Consider the following 19,931-nt stretch of genomic DNA (forward strand, 5'->3'; position numbering starts at 1 on the left):
AATATCTTAAGCAGGTTCCACGCTCAGTGCAGAGCCCAATGCAGGGCTGGATCCCACAACCCTGCGATCGTAACCTGAGCTGAAATTGACTGCTCAACTGACTGAGCCACCCAGGTGCCCCTCTCCCTTTTAATTTCTAAATACTTCAATGTGTACCTTTAAAACTTAAAGACTAGTTTTTTAATGTTTTTTTTTTTAATTAATTTTTTTGAGAGAGATTGAGACAGCACAATTGGGGGAAGGGCAGAGAGAGAGGGGAGACAGAATCCCAAGCCAGCTCTGTGCTGTCACTGCAGAGCCTGATGTGGGGCTTGATCTGTGAACAGTGAGATCATGATCTGAGTCAAAACCAAGAGTCAGATGCTCAACCTATTGAGCCACTCAGGTGCCCTGATGATGTTTTTTTTTTTAAATTTTTTTTTTTTTAAACGTTTATTTATTTTTGGGACAGAGAGAGACAGAGCATGAACGGGGGAGGGGCAGAGAGAGAGGGAGACACAGAATCGGAAACAGGCTCCAGGCTCCGAGCCATCAGCCTAGAGCCCGACGCGGGGCTCGAACTCACGGACCGCGAGATCGTGACCTGGCTGAAGTCGGACGCTCAACCGACTGCGCCACCCAGGCGCCCCCCTGATGATGTTTTAAATCAGTAATTTTCTGGGGGCACCTGGGTGAGTCAGTTGGTTGAACATCTGACTTTCGGTTTTGGCTTAGGTCATAATCTCACAGTTCGTGAGTTTGAACCCCACGTTGGGTTTAGTGCTGCTGGTGCAGAGCCTGGTTGGGATTCTCTTTCTGCCCCTCTCTCTCTACCCCTCCCCTGCTTGCTCTTTCTTTCTCTTTCTCAAAATAAATAAATAAACTTAAAAAATAAGTCTCTCTTTGTCTCAAAATAAAAAATAAAAATGCAAAAAATTGTTTTCTGCATTCATTAGCTAGAATTTTCTATAATGAAGAACTATATAAAATCAACAATTTGGTTATTACCTCCAGGAAAAGAGGATAAATGTTTGATCCCTGTCTCAGGGCTGTCTCCTGTCTCAGGGCTCCATCCCACGACCCTGGGATCATGACCTGAGCTCAAATCAAGAGTTGGACGCTCAACTGACTGAGCCACCCAAGCACCCCTAAATGCTTAGTTCTTTACACTTGTTTTCCACTTTTCAGAATGATGAATTGTTTTCTTTAAGGAGAATTGAGTAATAGCTTACTTGGCAAAAGATTGACACAAATTTTCATTCAGACATCTTTTTATCTTATGTTTCATCATATAGTTATGAGAATAGAATTATTAGAGGTTTTTAAATTATAAAAATTATTAATTTTATATATTTTGCTTCTTTTGAAGTATTAATATAGAACAAAAAGATTAGACTTGATAACAAGACAAATTATACTTTTTTACAATTACAGTTTTTATCCTCCTAAGTTTGCCAGTCTTAACACTATAAGAAGATACTTGATCAAACTATTAATTTACTGAAAGTGAGGCCATGTAATCTGAACCAAAAGAGAACGTGACACTGAAGTGCTACAGTGAGGGAGTATTGCTATTGGATGAAATTTCAGGTAGGAAATAACTGCATTGTTTGGTATCAGGTAGTCAAATTAGTATATTTCAGCTGATTGCTTTTAGAAAATGAAAGCTAGCAAAAATTGTTTTATTCTTAAAGTACTTGTTTTTCTTTGAATGGGAAACATTTTCATTTATAAAAATGAAATGTGAGAGGAAATGTATATTTTTAGCGTTTCTTCTGGCTTTTTTTTTTTTTGAACAGAAAATTTGTTACCAAGTATAAGAAAACGTTAATTTATATTACTTTCAGAGTTGCCAAATCTATCTAAACATCTGGTTCACTTTGTTAAATGCTGATGTACCATTTTATTTTTTCCCCAGTTCCAGAGTTTGCTTCTGTATAACTTTTCTGTAGTGTTTATATTTGTCATGGAGAGCCATTTTTTTTAGCTGTTACCCTATTATTTGCTGAAGCTATTTGAATACTGACTTAAATATTATTTTTGTTTGTTTAAAGCATTTGCTAAGTTTCTAGGATATATGTACAAAACCTGAAATTTTAAAAGAAAGTTTTATAATCAAGTCTTTAGTAGCCTACCTTTTTAAAGCTATTGCACAGCCTGGTTTTAAACATACTACTTTATTTTTATTTATTTTTTTCACCAGCCAGAGATCATGTTTATTAACACTTGAGGATATTTCTTTCCAGGTTTTAAATATCAGGATCGTACTCTCAGTATTTGGATTTAGTTTTTGTTTTTTTCAGGTAGTGATAAGTTTTTTTTTAACTTGTTTTATTTTTTATTTTTTAAATAAACATACTACTTTAAATGCACCTGAGATGGTTCTGATTTGTGTCATTTTTTTCCCTTAATTTTTAAAAAATCTTTATTTTTGAGAGAGAGAGTTCAAGTAGGGGAGGGCCAGAGGGAGAGGGAGACACAGAATCTGAAGCAGGCTCCAGGCTCTGAGCTGTCAGCACAGATCCCTACGTGGGGCTTGAACCCATGAACTGAGAGTTCATGACCTGAGCTGACGTCAGATACTTAACTGACTGAGCCACCCAGGCGCCCCCTGATTTGTTTCATTTTTATAGTATTGATGTTGTATAAGGTACTTGTAAGAGAATCTGTAAATATTTTCTAATTAGTTTCTCAGTAATTATAATGGTACAAAGATACATTGTGCCAGCATGATATAAATCTGTTGTTCATCTTCCTCTAATTACATTTATATATTCTTCCCAATCTGTTTGTGGGCTAGCATTTAATATGTTCATTTGTTTTTTGTAGGGTGTAAATTCTTTCCACTTACCTCCTTGGGCCAATCTAGTAACCCTTGTAAAATAAGAGCTCCTAATTTTTCAATTGCTATGGCCGTTTGCTAAATAAATTTCAGTTCATATTATGATTAGGAAGAGAATGGAATTTTGTCACATAGTTACTGTAAACTGAAAGCATTCTACTAGTTCTTTGGCTTGCTTTAGTTTTTTTTTTTTTTTTTTTTTTTTTTTTTTAAGTAGGCTCCACACCCAATGTGGGGCTTGAACTCATGACCCGGAGATTGAGAGTTGTATGCTGCACTAACTGAGCCAGCCAGGTGCTCCTGACTTTCTTTAAATATAGATTTTAGTAATACATGACGAACCAGGTATATTTCTAGATTGTCACCTTTGTGCCAAATACTCCCTTTGGAATTATTAGACTTTATCAAATTTGTGTTGTATTGAGTTGGGGCAAGTGAACATAGCCTGGATGAGGTAGAAAGACCAATTGTTCCGAGATAACATCATAAAGAGGCTCAGATCCCTGCAGAACGCTGATTGGCCTGACTTAAATCACAACCCTACCACTGAAAGAGTACATCTGACAGTATATGATATTATGATTGTCTAACCTGTTTCTTATACCATTCTGTGAAATTGGCAGGACTGTATCCCTACCAGGACTCTCAAGTCAGTTGAGAGTTTCCCCCATAGAACCAGAGTAAGGGGATTATGAAAGCATGCTTGCCAGAGAAAGGTAAAATACATCAACTTTAAGGGTTGTACCAAGTTGAAATAAGTGAGCATATTTTGAAAATGTGCTAAATACCATAGAGCTTTATAACAGTTTTATTTTGTTTTGAAAGACAGTATCTTGCATGGAATCAGACAAACTTCAGTTTAAGTCTGTCACTTCTTAGGTTCTTGGGCAAGCTGCGTAAACTTTCTGATCTAGTTCCTGTGTCTGGAAAATTTAGGGAATGATAGTATCAACCTCATAGGATTGTTAGAATCTTTGGGAATAATGTATGACATGTAGTTCCTTCTATAGTTTTCCTTCTTAAGAGCTTACAGTCTGATGGAAACCAGAGTTGTGCAAATATCCATCGACTGATGAATGGATAAAGAAGATGTGGCATGTATCTATATACAATGGAATACTACTTGACATTGAAAAAGATTGAAATCTTGCCATTTGCAACCATGTGGATGGAACTAGAGAGTATTTTGCTAAGTGACATAAGTCAGAGAAAAACAGATATCATATGATTTCACTTATATGTGAAATTTGAGAAACTCAACAGATGAACATAGGGGAAGGGAAGGAAAAATAAGATAAAAACAGAGAGGGAGGCAAACCTTAAGAGACTCTTAAATACAGAGAACAAACGAAGGGTTGCTCGAGGGCAGTGGGTGGGGGGATGGGTTAAATAGGTGATGGGCATTAAGGAGGGTACTTCTCTGGATGGGCACTGGGTGTCATATGTGAGATGAAGCCCTGGGTTTAATGTCTAGCCAAGACTACACTGTATGTTAACTAACTGAATTAAAAAAAATAGTGTACATACTGGTTTATATAAAAAAAAGATAACTAGCAATAAAACAATTAAGTGTGAACTGTGCATGCTTTGCAATGTGACAAAGCTATAACAGTTCAGAGTAGGGAAACAGTACGTTGTTTTTGGTTTTATCTGGTAATGTCTGTTTGTAGAGGTGAGAATTGAGCTAAACTTTGAATTTTAGGAAGGGAGAGTAAAGATAAGGAAGTGAATTTTAAAGCTCCTTGTTATAAGTAGTCTGGACTGGCTTGACTGGTAAGATTCTATGGGAAGAAAATGGGAGGTGTGGCTTTTTGAGATTTTGCGGGGTAAGCCGAGTGATTGGAAATGTTATTTTGTATAGGGGTTATTACATGGCTAAAATGTCTTGAGAAGGTTGATACGAGTTTTATAATAAATTGGAGTTATTTTTTGGTGAGAAAAAATTTTCATGTACATAATATATTACTGGTTTTAACTCCTTTTCATCCAAACTAAATTAGTCTTTTCTTAAAAATCAGTATGTAGTTGATATTTTAATGTAATAGTAGATCTTAAATAACTAATAGGAGCTAGACGAAGGCTTATGTTTCTATGTTGTTTAGATTTCAAGGCCATGAGCTTGTCTGTGGCCTCAGACTGGGATTTCTGATGGCAAGATATAGAGTCGTTTAAATATTAATTCTCACTAGAGCCATCTCATTTTAACCCCATTCTTTGTACTTTCTGTTTGTTTATGCTGATAGAAAACACACAGTAATAGATGTTTTGGTAAATACAGGTTCATTGCCTTTAGTATGCTTTTGGTTGGGAAAACTTGTTAACTGTGTTAAATATTTCACCTTCTAGCACTGTTTACCTTCCTGGTTTTGTGATATGTTAAACTATCTGGAAGAATCCTGATACACCATTTAACCAATTTGAACATTAAGACAAATATCAATGTAAGAGCAAGGAGGAAAGGCTTAGCATGTATGAAAATGAGCTTCAAAAATACCATTTGAATATTTTTGCTTTTAGGGCATTTATTTTCTAAGTGCAGTGGATTGATTAAATTATCCTTCTCTACCCATCGTCCACTACAGTCTCCACTTTGCTTTTCTCTTTCTTTAGGGGTAAAACACTTTACATAATACTGAGACTAAAAAGAAAATGAAGATGGATCATGTATGAAAGATTATCTTTATTGATACCAACATGTTAGTTGGTCATAGTATCTGAGCCAGTATTAGGTTATCTTTGGGATGGTATTTTTTCCAGGATTTTCCGGGCTATCAAATATAATGACCATTTTTTGGGTCTTTGTTTAATATTTTATATGGATGATAGATTAATAGTTCAAAAATGAATATGATATCTCTCTCCCACCTCTTTTTTCCTGCCAAATAGTATCCCCCTAAATGAATTTAGTCACTGCTAAAGAAAACCTGAAAAGTAACTATTATGGGCACCTCACACATCTTTCCAAATTTTGTTTGGGTCTTTATGAACAAATATAACATACTTGCATGTTTTTCCTCTTTAAAAAAAAAAACTTTATATATTTATTTATTTTAAAGAGTGTGGGTGGAGGAGAGGGGCAGAGGGAGGGAGGGAGGGAGAGAGAGAGAGAGAGAGAGAACGAGAGAATCTCAAGTGGGCTCCTTGCTTAGTGAAGAGCCTGACACGGGCGTGATTCCACAACCCTGGGGATCAAGAGTTGGATGCTCAACCGACTGAGCCACCCAGGTGCCTTTCCTCTTTTTTTTTTTTTTTTTCAACATTTATTTATTTTTGGGACAGAGAGAGACAGAGCATGAACGGGGGGAGGGGCAGAGAGAGAGGGAGACACAGAATCGGAAACAGGCTCCAGGCTCTGAGCCATCAGCCCAGAGCCTGACGCGGGGCTCGAACTCATGGACCGCGAGATCGTGACCTGGCTGAAGTCGGACGCTTAACCGACTGCGCCACCCAGGCGCCCCTCCTCTTTTTAAACGTATATATATTTTTTTCTTTTTTTAAAATTAAAAAAAAAAATGTTTTATTTATTTTTGAGAGAGAGAGAGAGAGAGAGAGAGAGAGAGAGAGAGAGAGAATATGAATGAATGGGGCAGGGGCAGAGGGAGAGGGAGACACAGAATCTGAGGCAGGCTCCAGGGTCAGAGCTGTCAGCACAGAGCCTGACATGGGGCTTGAATTAGTGAACCATGAGATCATGACCTGAGCCGAAGTCGGACGCTTAACAGACTGAACTACCCAGGCGCCCCCTTAAACATATATTTTCAAGGAAAAGCTTCTTGACATTGGTCTCAGCCATGACATTTTGGATCTAACGCCAAAAGCACAGGCAAAACAAGAAAAAATAAACAAGTGGGACTGGTACATCAATGAGTAGAATGGACATTTTAACAATTTTAATTCTTCCAAGCAGTGAACTTGGAATACCTTTCCATTCATTTGTGTCTTCGATTTCTTTTATCAGTGTTTTATTTATGTTTTTCATTGTATAGATCTTTTACTATCTTGGTTAAATTTGTTCTTAAAGTATTTTATACTTTTTCTTGCTATTACAAATGAAAATTGTTTATTTTATGTCTTTATCAGATAGCTTGTTGTCACTGTGTAGAAATGCAACTTTTTTTTTGAATGTTGATTTCGTATATTGCAACTTTAACAAATCCATTTATTAGTTTTAACAGTTTTTGGTGGAGTGTATAGAATTTTGTAAAGGATCATATCATCTGAAAACAGATTAGTTTTTCCTTTCTACTTTGGATGCCTTCTATTTCTATTTCTATTTCTGTATTTGCCTAATTGTTCTGGCTAGTCCTTCCAATACTATTTTTTTTTAAAGTGGCCAGAGTTGACACTCTTGTCTTACTCCTGATCTTAGAGGAAAAGCTTTTAGCTTTTCACTATCAGTCAGAATAGATCATTGAATGAAGCTTTGAAAACCAGGGGAGCTCTGGAACCAGGTGCTGGAACTGAGGAGTTGATGCCACCAGAATATTCTTTCTCCATTCATGGTGCAGATGAATTTCTCTGTATACATGGCAGGAAAGATGTCTACTGAAAGCTGCCAATTTAAGTAACTTTCCAGCTTTTGACCCCAAAGTACAAAAGCCCTTCCTTTCTACCTCCCAATTAAAAAGAAAAATCTTGGTAATGATTTTGATTGGCTTGAATTAGGTCACGTTTTCACTCCTGGATTTATCATTGTGACCAGGAGAATGGCAAACTTGTATGTGTCCTCTCTATGGCCTAGGTGTGAGGTACTGTGACCTCATTGCCAGGAGAATGCAATGAAGTGGATGGGGGAATGAAAGGAAAAGTGAGTGCAATACAGGTACAAACAACATGTATCTCTTATAGTAGATGTTTGTTTAGGTTTCCAGTTTATTCCTTTATTGTTAATACAGTTCCTGTTTTCACATCTGATGAATCTTTCTACATAAGAATATTGGTGTGAAATTATTATAAAGATCTAAAAGTTCATGTTTTTTGGGAAAAAAGTAATATAGATACTAATTTTACATATTGTAAATTTTGCTGTTCCTCAAAATAGGACTCAGGTTATAAAGGACTGCAAGTTATAAAGTATGAAATTTAACAATGTGTTTTCTTTAAAATTTTTGTTATTGAAGTACAGTTGATATACAGTGTTTTGTTAGTTTCAGATACATAGCATAGTGATTTGGCAATTTTATACATTATGCAATACTCACCAGAAAAGTATAGTTGCCATCTGTCACCATGCAGTGTTGTTATAATAGTATTGATTATATTCCCTATGCTGTGCTTTTCATCCCTGCCATTTATTTTATAACTGCAAGTTGTTTGTACTTCTTAATCCCCTTCATCTATTTTCTCAAACCGCCTCCCCCTATAACCACCAGTTTGTTCTCTGTATGAGTCTCTTTCTGTTGTTTGTTTATTTTTCAGATTCCATATGTAAGTGAAATCATAGTATTAGTCTTTTAACGTATTTTATTTATTTTTGGGACAGAGAGAGACAGAGCATGAACGGGGGAGGGGCAGAGAGAGAGGGAGACACAGAATCAGAAACAGGCTCCAGGCTCCGAGCCATCAGCCCAGAGCCTGACGCGGGGCTCGAACTCACGGACCGCGAGATCGTGACCTGGCTGAAGTCGGACGCTTAACCCACTGCACCACCCAGGCGCCCCTGTATTAGTCTTTTAAAATAACTTGGAAGCATTGAGAGAATGATAACGTGGGCTTGTTAAAGTAATAAAGGATCTTAAAGTATATGTAATGTTATGAACAGTTTTGCATATAATCAGACTCAAATACTGAAGTAATTGATTTGATTATTGAATGCTTGACATTTTGCTGTCTCTTTCATATTCTATGATGTTTTGATTCCGAGTAATGTTAAGTTCAGTGGACTTCTGACTGGTTGTCACATAGTGACAAATTTCTGATTTTTAAAATACATCATTGCCATAAATCACTAGTTTGCTAGATTGAACTAGAAAGCTATTAAAGAACATGGCAGTATTTACTGTAGATAAATGCAAATTTAAAAAGGTTCTGTGTGTGAAGGTTTAAATGATTTATTAGCTTTCACTGCACACATGAATCCAAAGTTATGTAATGGATTTAGAAAATTTCATTTCCTGTTTGAAGGCTCAAATTTGCATATTATTTTATAATGCAAATATTTGAATTGAGTCAATAGGGTAAATAAACTCTGTGTGATATTAATATATGCCTAATCGTTTTTTTGGTATATGGCAAGCCTTTTTTAGGTGTAGGACAAGTGATTAAACATACCCACTTTTTTTTTTTTGTTTTTGTTTTTTTTTTTTGTTTTGGCTGGGGTGGGGAAGCATGGAAAGTTAATGAAACTGGGACTGTGTGTCTTATGTGACTTCAGAATTTGTGCTCACCAGAGTTTTTTTGCCCTTTAATTTGGCTTTCATTTCCTGCTAATGAGCACTTTATCCAGGTTAATATATTTTTCTTTTCAATGGGAAATTATCAGTGGAACATTAATCCTATGACAATTCTAAGTACACCTCACATTAGTTAGTTCCTTTTTATCATTATTTTAATGTTTATTTTTTGAGAGCGCGAGAGAGCATGTGCACGTGGAGAGGGGCAGAGAGGAAGGAAGAGGAGTCCCAAGTGGGTTTCATGCCAGCAGCAGAGTCTGATGTGGTGCTGGAACTCATGAACCGTGAGATCATGACCTGAGCCGAAATCAAGAGTTGGACGCTTAACTGACTGAGCCACCCCGGTGCCCCAGTTACTTATTTTTTTAAATTATACTTTTTATTTTGAGATCATTGTAGATTCACATGTGGTTATAAGAAATAATAGAGAGAGATCCCTTGTATCCTTTACTCTCTTTATCCCAGTGGGAAAATCTTAAAACTACAATACAATATTGACATCAGTGCAATAAATGTATAGAAGTTTCCATCAGAAAAGGATCTGTCCTTTGCCCTTTTACAGTCACATCTAATTCCTTTCTGCTCTACTCTTCTTTAACCCTTGGCAACCACTAATCTGTTCTGGAGTTATATAATTTTGTGAGTTTAAGAATTTTGTATAAATGGAATCATATACCATATGACCTTTTGTTTTTTTTTTTTAGTACAATTCTTTGGAGATTCATCTAGATATTTATGTGTGTCAGTGTGTTTTTTTCCTTTTTATTGTTGAGTAGTAATCCAAGGTGTGAATGTACCAGTTAGTTTAACCGTTTACCTGTTGAAGGGCATCTGAATTTTTCTCATTTTTTGGCTGAGACAAATTAAGCTGCTGTTAATATATTTGTGTACAGGTTTTTGTCTGAACAAAAGTTTTCAGTTCTTGGGGAAAAATACCAGATATATATTTGTTAGTATGTATAGCAGTTACATGAAAAAACTATTTCAATAAATTGCTATTCTGTTTTCCACCTAACTCTCATCTTACATTCCCACCAACAGCAGATAGGTGATTCAGTTTCTCTGCATCCTTGTTGGTATTTGGTTTTGTTATTATATTTTATTTTAGATATTCTGATGTGTATCTGTTGTGTGTTGTGTATCTAATGATATCTTACTGTGGTTTTCTTTTACATTTCTGTAAGAGTTTATGATGTTGAACATACTTTCATGTGCTTATTTATCTTCGTGTAGTCTTAGGTAAAACACCTATTCTTGTCTTTTGACACTTGAATTTTTTATTCTAATCTTCTGATTAGATGATGATGATGATGATGATGATTTTGCTGTTGAATATGGAGAGTTCTTTATTTATTTTAGGTGTTTTCTTTTGTCAGATGTGTGCTTTGCAAATATTTTCTTCTAGTTTGCAGCTTGTCTTTTCACCTTCTTAACAGGATCTTTTGGAGATCAAAGTTTTATTTGATAAAGTTCAGTTTATCAGGTTTTCCTTTTATGAGCCTTGGTTTTGATGTCATCTAAGAACTCTTTGCCTAGTTTTAAATCCTGAAGATTTTTTCCTGTGTGTTTCTCTGAAAGTTTTATTTTTTACCTTGAAATCTGCAATTTACTTTGAATCGGTTTTTGTATAAGGTATGCTGTCTACTTAGGTGAAGTTTCATTTGTTCATTTATGGATATCTAATTGTTTTAGCACTGTTTATTGAAATTCTTCCATTGAATTGCTTTTGTATCTTTGTCAGAAGTCAGTTGAGCATATTTATGTGGTCTACTTCTGGGTTCTCTATCCCATTCTGTTGGTTTATATATCTGTTCATATGGCACTACCTATAGTGTTGACTGCTGTAGCAATAGGTCTTGAAATTGGGTAAACTAATTTCTTCCACTTTATTTTTCTTTCTCAAGATTGTTTTTGCTCTCTTAGTTCTTTTGCTTTTCTTTTTTTTTTTTAATTTTTTTTTCAACGTTTATTTTTTTGGGGGGACAGAGAGAGACAGAGCATGAACGGGGGAGGGGCAGAGAGAGAGGGCGACACAGAGTCGGAAACAGGCTCCAGGCTCTGAGCCATCAGCCCAGAGCCTGACGCGGGGCTCGAACCCACGGAGCGCGAGATCGTGACCTGGCTGAAGTCGGACGCTTAACCGACTGCGCCACCCAGGCGCCCCTCTTTTGCTTTTCAATAGCAATTTTATTTGTAATTTTTGTCAATTTTATTTATTTATTTATAAATGTTTATTTTGAGAGAAAGAATGAGTGAGCAAGGGAAGGGCAGAGAGAGAGAGAGAGAGAGAGAGAGAGAGAGAGAGAGAAAGAGAGAATATCCCAATTAAGCTTCACTCTTTCAGGGGAGAGCCAGATGGGGGCTCCATCCCATGAACTGTGAGATCATGACCTGAGCTGAAATCAACAGTTGGGTGCTTAACTGACTGAGTCACCCATGTGCCCCCCCACCCCCCACTTTTTTTTTGAGAGGGGCAGAGGGAGAGAGGGAAAGAATCTTAAGCTGATTCCATGCTGAGCATGGAGCCCAATGCGGGGCTCAATTCCATGACCCTGGGATCGTGATCTCAGCCAAAATCAAGAGTCAGACACTCAACTGACTGAGTCACCCAGGCACACCTCAGTATCAGTTTAGAACATTCATTCCAAATCTCCAGAAATCTTGCTGAGATTGTGATAGGAATTTTGTTCAATCTGTATATCATTTTGGGGAGAGTTGGTATCTATACTGTGAACACAGTATATGTCTACATTTATGTAGATATTCTTTTATTTTTTTAAATCATCATTTTTTGTTTTGAGCATGTAAGTCCTGTCTGTGTTTTGGTAGATTTACATCCATCTACATCTAAATATTTCAAAGATTTTGAGCAACTGTAAATAATACTGTATTTTTAATTTCATTGTCCACGTATTAACTGTTAGTATACAGAAATGAACACAATTTTTTATAGGCTGTAACCATGTTGAACTTACTTATTAGTTCTAGGATGTTTTTTGGTACATACCTTTGATTTCAACATAGATAATCATGTTATCTGCAAATAGAGGCAGTTTGTTTCTTCCTTTCTCATATGCATGCCTTTCATTTTCTTTTTGCCAATTATTGCCTTGGCCCTAACTTCCAGCACTGTGTTGAGTAAGAGTGGTGAGAGTGTACATCCTTGCCTTGTTCCTGATCTTTGGGAAAAGCATTCAATCTTCTACTGTAAATTATAATGTTAGTTGTGGATTTTATGTAGATGCCCTTTATCGAGTTGAAAAGATTCCCTTTATTCATATTTTTCTGAGAGTTTTTATCATCAGTTGGTGTTGAATTTTATCAGATGCTTTTATTTTGTATCAATAGATATTATCATGTGATTTTTCTCCTTTAACCTATTAATATGGTGGGATATTTGTTTGATTTTTCGATACTGAAATAATGTATCTCTGGAATCAAATCCATTTGGTATATAATTCTTCTTATATATTGTTGAATTCTACTTGCTATTAAGAAATTTTTTAAGCTCATTTATTTATTTTGAGAGAGAGTGAGCGAGCGAGTGTGGGAGGGGCAGAGAGAGAGAGAGAGAGAGAGAGAGAGAGAGAGAGAGAGAATCCCAAGCAAGCTGTGCACTGTCAATGCAGAGCCCGGTGTGGGGCTTGAACTCATGAACTGTGAGATCATGACCTGAGCTGAAACCAAGAGTTGGATGCTTAACCAGCTGAGCCACCTGGGTGCCCCTGCTTTTATTTTAAATTAAAAAATGTTTTCTACTTGCTATTATTTTAAGAATTCTTTTGTTTATATTCATGAGGGATATTGGTATACAGTGCCTTTTTTTGTACTGTCTTTGGTATCAGAGTAATAGTAGTTCATAAAATGAGTATAAAATTAGTGTTAATTTTAAATTTTTTTTTTTCTTTTTTTTTTTCAACATTTATTTTATTTTTTTTGGGACAGAGAGAGACAGAGCATGAACGGGGGAGGGGCAGAGAGAGAGGGAGACACAGAATTGGAAACAGGCTCCAGGCTCTGAGCCATCAGCCCAGAGCCCGATGCGGGGCTCGAACTCACGGAGCGCGAGATCGTGACCTGGCTGAAGTCGGACGCTTAACCGACTGCGCCACCCAGGCGCCCCTAGTGTTAATTTTAAACATTTGGTAGAATTCTTTTTTTTTCTTTAGTGTTTTATTTATTTATTTTTGAGACACAGAGAGACAGAGCATGAGCAGGGGAGGGGCAGAGAGAGAGGGAGGCACAGAATCTGAAGCAGGCTCCAGGCTCTGAGCTGTCAGCACAAGAGCCTGATGTGAGGCTTGAACCCATGAACCTGAACCGTGAGATAATGACCTGAGCTGAAGTTGGATGCTTAACCAACTGAGCCACCCAGGCACCCCTTAAATTATCTATTTCACATTGAGTAACTGTGGTAGCTTGTGTTTTTTGAGGAATTGGCTGATTTCATCTACATTATCAAATTATTTGGTTAGAGTTGTTTGTAGTATTATTCTCTGTCATCTGCAGGGTCTATACTGATATTTCCTGTTCCATTCCTGATACTGGTACTTTGTGTCTTTTTTTCTGTTATTTTTTAGTCCTGCTAAAGTTTTCTAAATTTTATTGATTTTTTTTTCAAAAACCTATCTTTTTATTTCATTGATTTTTCTCTATTATTTTTTGCTTTCAGTTTCATTATCTTTTTAATTTATCATTTCCTTCCTTCAGCTTGCTTTGCATTTATTTAAAAAATTTTTAAGTTTATTTATTTATTTTGAAGAAGGATGCAGAGAGAGAGAGGGAGAGAGAGAATCCTAAGTAGGCTCCATGCTGTCAGTACAATCACTGATGTGGGTCTCAAACCCACAAACCATGAGACCGTGACCTGAGCTGAAATCAAGAGTTGGATGTTCAAGTGACTGAGCCACCCAGGCACCCCTTGCTTTGGATTTATTTTGATCTTCTGTTAGGTTCTTAAAATGAAGATATAGATTATTTGAAACTTCTCCATTTTTCTAATATATACATTTAGTGCTAAGAGTTTCCCTCTAAGTACTGCATTAGCTATGGCTCACAGATTTTTGATATGTTGTATTTATAGTCATTCATTCATTCATCCATTTATTTATTTATTTATTTTAGGTAGGCTCCATGCCCTGTGTGAGACTTTAACTCATGACCCTGAGATCAAGAATCACATGCTCTACTGACTGAGCCAGCCAGGCACCCCTGTTGTATTTTATTTTGATTCAGTTCTTGGTATTTGTTTTTAGTTCCCTGGAGACTCTTTTTTGACCTGTCAATTATTTAGAAGTGCATATTTTAGTTTCCAAATGTTTGGAGGTTTTTTTCTGATAACTTTATCTTTGTGTTATTTCTTTCTTTACCTTTCTATTCTACTTTGATTCTCCTGTAGTCAAAGAACCCATTGTATATGATTTCAGTTCCTTTAAATTTGTTGAATTTTGTATTAATGTCCCAGGATACAGTCTATTTTCATATATATCCCATGGGCACTTGAAAACAGTCTTCCTTCCTTCCTTCCTTCCTTCCTTCCTTCCTTCCTTCCTTCCTTCCTTCCTCTCTCCCTCTCTCTCTCTCTCTCTCTCTCTCTTTCTCATTTGCATCCAAGTTAGCATGTAGTGCAACAATGATTTCAGGAGTAGATTCCTTAATGTCCCTTACCCATTTAGCCCATCCCCCCTCCCACAACCTCTCCAGTAACCCTCTGTTTGTTCTCCGTATTTAAGTCTCTTTGGGAATGCAAGCTGGTGCAGCCACTCTGGAAAACAGTATGGAGGTTCCTCAAAAAATTAAAAATAGACCTACCCTATGACCCAGCAATTGCACTACTAGGTATTTATCCAAGGGATACAGGTGTGCTGTTTCAAAGGGGCACATGCACCCCAATGTTTATAGCAGCACTATCAACAATAGCCAAAGTATGGAAACAGCCCAAATGTCCATCGACAGATGAATGGATAAAGAAGATGCGGTATATATATACAATGGAGTATTACTCAGCAATCAAAAAGGATGAAACCTTGCCATTTGCAACCACGTGGATGGAACTAGAGGGTATTATGCTAAGCGAAATTAGTCAGAGAAAGAGAAATATCATATGGCTTCACTCATATGAGGAATTTAAGATACTAAACAGATGAACACAAGGGAAGGGAAGCAAAAAGAATATAAAAACAGGGAGGGGGACAAAACGTAAGAGACTGTTAAATATAGAGAACTAACAGAGGGTTGCTGGATGGGTTGTGGGAGGGGGGATGGGCTAAATGAGTAAGAGGCATTAAGGAATCTACTTCTGAAATCATTGTTGCAGTATATACTAACTAATTTGGATGTAAATTAAAAAATTAAATTAAAAGTAGAAAAAAGTCTCTTATGAAAAACAATATGTATTCTGTTGGGTTGAGTCTTATGTGTCAGTTCTTATTGGTTGATAGGAGTTCTAATTCTTGCAGATTATCTAAGAAGACAGTGACGTAGGGACATTTACTTTTATAACATAATGATAGTACTTTCCTCAAAGTGAAGGAGAGCCCCATGGGAAAGATCATGAGTTTGTGTGGAAGACACTGATGTGTACACACATACACAACCACATACGTATACACACAGACACATGCTGATTTATATACACACATTCACACATACATACTTACAGTAAATATTGGAGTTTTGGGTAGTTTACCTAGAGAGTATAGAATATAGATCTGGGTGGGATTTTGCTCTTGGAGGAAAATCATCAAACATCCAGAGAAGATAAGATTTCTGTCCACCTGGGGATAAAAGAAGGGATGCCAAAAGGGGGAATAATAATGCATAAAAAGTGGTGAGAGTACAATATAGATATACTTTACACATTGTATAATTTTGCTTTTGGTCTACATAAATTGCTGTGGGCAAGTCTTTTCTTAGTTATCAATCAAGTGGATACCTAGCCTGATCATAAAGCTTAAGAAACCAGAACAGAAATAGTATATCATGTTTTATAATATGGTACAAAACGATATGATTCTGGAATGTAGTTTCAAAATTGGTTATGTAGTGTTCAATAGTATCTTAATTGGAAAAAAATGTTTCTTATTAATCTTGACATGGTAAAAGTAGTAAACTTACAAATAATTGAAGGCCAGGAAAGAAGAGGTGTGGAAGTTTGTGTGAGTGCATATTACATTTGATGGCTCTTATAAATGACTTGGGTTATTGTATTAAGGATTATTATGGTTTTGTTTTTAACCATTTTGAACCAATTGAGTGCAATAGGCAAAGAACCCTCCCCCCTCTCCCCCCTTACTCCCAAATTAGGCAAGATGGTGCTATGGGGTCATAGAGATAGAATGCTGCTGGTGAAAGTCTCCATTATTAGGGTTTATTATGTCTCGTGTGAGTCAAGTAAATAATTGGCTACATTTAATTTACTACAGTTATTATTTGATAGCATGTACTTTCCCAAAAAGTGTTCTACAAAATACACATTCTAAGTTTATGTAGGGCAAGAATTCTCTGTTCATATGGGTCAAGTGAAGTTAAATGTACTTGAGAACCTCATCAAGCCTTTTTACATAAAGTTTGAAGTTATCAGAGGGGGTATGCTATGTAGTTTTTTTCCCTCAAATTGATTTGATTTGGGTGGAATTATGCAAAGAACCATTCTTTCACAGTGACTATTGGATATGTTGCATAGTTGACTGGAGTAGTCTTTGATAAGTTCTCTTAATATGATTAATAAATGGAGGTGTGATAGGATACACAAAATGTTGCTCTTAGTTACTTGCTCCTAGTTTAAAAAAAGGGAATTGAGTTTAATGAAATAAGTTTTTTTCTTCTTTTAGTGCTTAAAAAAAAGATTTATAGTAAAGAACAGAGAAAATAGGATATATAAATACCCTCAACTTAGAACAAATTTGCTTTGGGTTAGAAGAATGTCTTTATACATAGAGTCACATACATAATTTTATATAAACACATACATGTTATTGTATATACATGTATAAACTTACATGTATGATTCTTGTTTTTCCTTATCTTTTTAAACTTTGTTCTGTGTTCTGCCTCTTTCTCTCCATGGCCAGTTTCTCCTGTGCTCTCCTACAAAGTGAGCAATGTTGACAGCCATGTGTATAGACTTCTGTATTTTATGGACATTTAATCCAGTGGATCAAGTATACTGATAGTTGTGTGTGTGTAATGAAGGAGTTCTCAGCTAGTTTAGTGATGGTAGTAAAGAGGAAGAGGGACAAATTTAAGAAATTTTAGGAGATAGAGTCAGCAGCATTTAATAAATTCGACATTGTACATAGGAAGAGCAGAGTTGAAGATGCCATGTGGGAGGATTACCAACTGGGGTAGCAATCATAGCAGGGTTAGGGAGAAGATCATCAGTTATGTTTTAGCCATGTTTATTGTGAAGCAGTATGTGTAGATGTCTACAAGCAATAGGACATGAGTTTAAGAAATTGGGGAAGAAGCTAAGTTGAGTTGTAGTAGTCGTATCTGGAAGTCTCTGATGTGATTTGTTTCTGTCTCACTGGTCTACTTTGTTCTCCTGTACCCTGCTTGTCAGCACCCTCAACCCCTTCTCTCTGCACCGGAGGGTTGGAAGACTTGTTGACGCTCAGAGGGTCTCCACATGTAGAAACATCGCCTGCGGGATGGCCAGCGCAGTGGGGCCAGACCTTTGAGAGCACTCCGAGTCCTTTCCGCACTCACAGTAGTTTGGTAATTCTGTGGGTAATTGTGGGGAGGACTTCTGCGAAGGAAAGCGTCCATAATTGTTAGGGTCTGCTGCATATTTACTGCATTGCACTGGAGCTCCCCTAGGGCCTGTGACCTTTGCTGCTACCACACCCTTTTCTCCTTCAACAACATCAACTCCACAGCCTCTCCATCTCCTACTGCGAAGTACTGAGCAGGTACTTCCACGGGTTATTTTTTTATGGCAGTCTCGTGTACAAATACATTTTCTTTGGTGTCATTTCTGTGGATGAAACCATATCTGTTTCTTACAGTGAACTATTTTACTGTTCCCAAAACAGATTATCTTGCCGTCCCTTTTCGCAGGCACCGATGATGTGAGGTCGCCTGAGCCCTTGCTCCCTGCGCGGTTGCTCGTGCTTGGAGTCCTCAGAGCAGAGGGTGGGGCGGCGGGGGCTGCTGCTACTTCTGGGCCTAGTGGTTGCGTGGATTTGCCTGCTTGCGCAGCTGTACCTTTTCCCAGCATGTTATGGTTAACTAGGCCGGTGGCGGTGGTGGGGCTGCTCAGGGCTCTCTGGGGTGTGCTCCCGCTGTGGATCGAACTTGATACTATTTTTGAAGTGAGATTTTTAATAGCAGATGGAAGGATGTGTGAGTTCTTTTATCCTCATCTAAGAGGATGTGCCTTAATGGAGATACTTTTAGTTTATTTAATTGTCACATCAACTTTAAGAGATGGGTACCATTATTATCCTAATTTTACAGATGAGGAAGTGAGCCATAGAGAGGTGAACTATCCTGCCCTTGCCCTTATACTTGGTATCTGGTAGAACCAGGAGTCAAATGTGGTCTGGGTCCAAAGGATATGCTCTTAACCACTGTTCTAAGAGTAGCTGTGTTTTTGAAAACACTCAAGCTATAATTGTTTATGGTTAAGGATGTTGGACAAAATGCAGTTTGGGAGTGACTCATGAAAGTACTATCATTAAAATTAAGATCTCACACCAAAAGATAGATATTTTACTCATCTTTCATTGTGGATACTTGATACTGTATACCTGATCTATTTTATATCCTTATTGTGTAGCTTTCTTTCCCTCAGTTTTGATAGGATACATCAGTTGCACACAATTTGATTTTTGTAGATACAAATTAAGAAGCATTATTTTTTCCTGTTTTGTTTTCCACATATTCAGTGCATATTGAAAAGATTAAATTATCTTTTCTCTCCCTTATATTCAAAGAAAATATGTATATACTTCTTTTGAGACATGGAAATATGTCATAAATATATGACTTTGAAAGTTAAATCCTTTTGTAACTCCATCTTACAAGGTAGCCACCACTAATAGTCTGCTGTATATTCTTCAGGCTTTTTCTATAGAAATAACTGCCATACATAATGCATAAATATGATATGTGTATATGAGAGGTGTATAAAATAGACTTTTGGCTGATTGGGAAATTCATATGAGGATGAAACCAAATACCACCATTTTAGAAGGCATTTTGGAGATAAATGAGTACTTGTAAAACTATGGAAATTTTTAATTCTTACTGAAGTTTTCTTATTGAACATTTTAGTAAAGTTTTGTACATCTCGTATTCTAATTCAGAGAATACTTTCTTGGCAACGCAGAGTAGTACATTGCTTTTGTCGTCACGGAATGGCACATTTGTAAGCCTAAATAGCCTCTCTTTATGCTGATGTAAACTGTGGGGTAAGATATTATTTTGACTGACTATCAGTAAAGGGCTGTTGTAAAGCAAAGGCTGATGATTATGTCGCCATCAACATACTGAACTTTCTTCTTTACTATTACCTGGCTAAGGTAAAGTCTTACTGTGTTTTGTTCAGTGTTAGGAATGATCTTAAAGGTGTGTGTGTGAATCAAGTTATAATGTAAGCAAATCTCTTACCATTCTGTATTATTTATTATTTATTTATATAGTAAAACTGTGCCATAGTAAGACATGTGGAGTCTGAAAGTTCAGATGTGTAAAATTTAGGATGGGGCTAATTT

General features: G+C 36.7%; 1 protein-coding gene and 1 pseudogene across 7 annotated transcripts in view; one reads left to right on the forward strand and one right to left on the reverse strand.

Moving 5' to 3' along the window:
* The window catches only part of LRBA (LPS responsive beige-like anchor protein), a 772,087-nt gene that overhangs the window by 57,797 nt on the left and 694,359 nt on the right, over window positions 1-19,931 (forward strand). The gene's annotated exons all lie outside the window — the stretch shown is intronic.
* On the reverse strand, window positions 15,511-19,461 carry LOC121028700 (Y-box-binding protein 1-like; annotated as a pseudogene).

This window comes from Herpailurus yagouaroundi, unplaced genomic scaffold, assembly GCF_014898765.1.
Source record: "Herpailurus yagouaroundi ecotype Mexico unplaced genomic scaffold, PumYag 28, whole genome shotgun sequence".
Taxonomy (NCBI): Eukaryota; Metazoa; Chordata; class Mammalia; order Carnivora; family Felidae; genus Herpailurus; species Herpailurus yagouaroundi.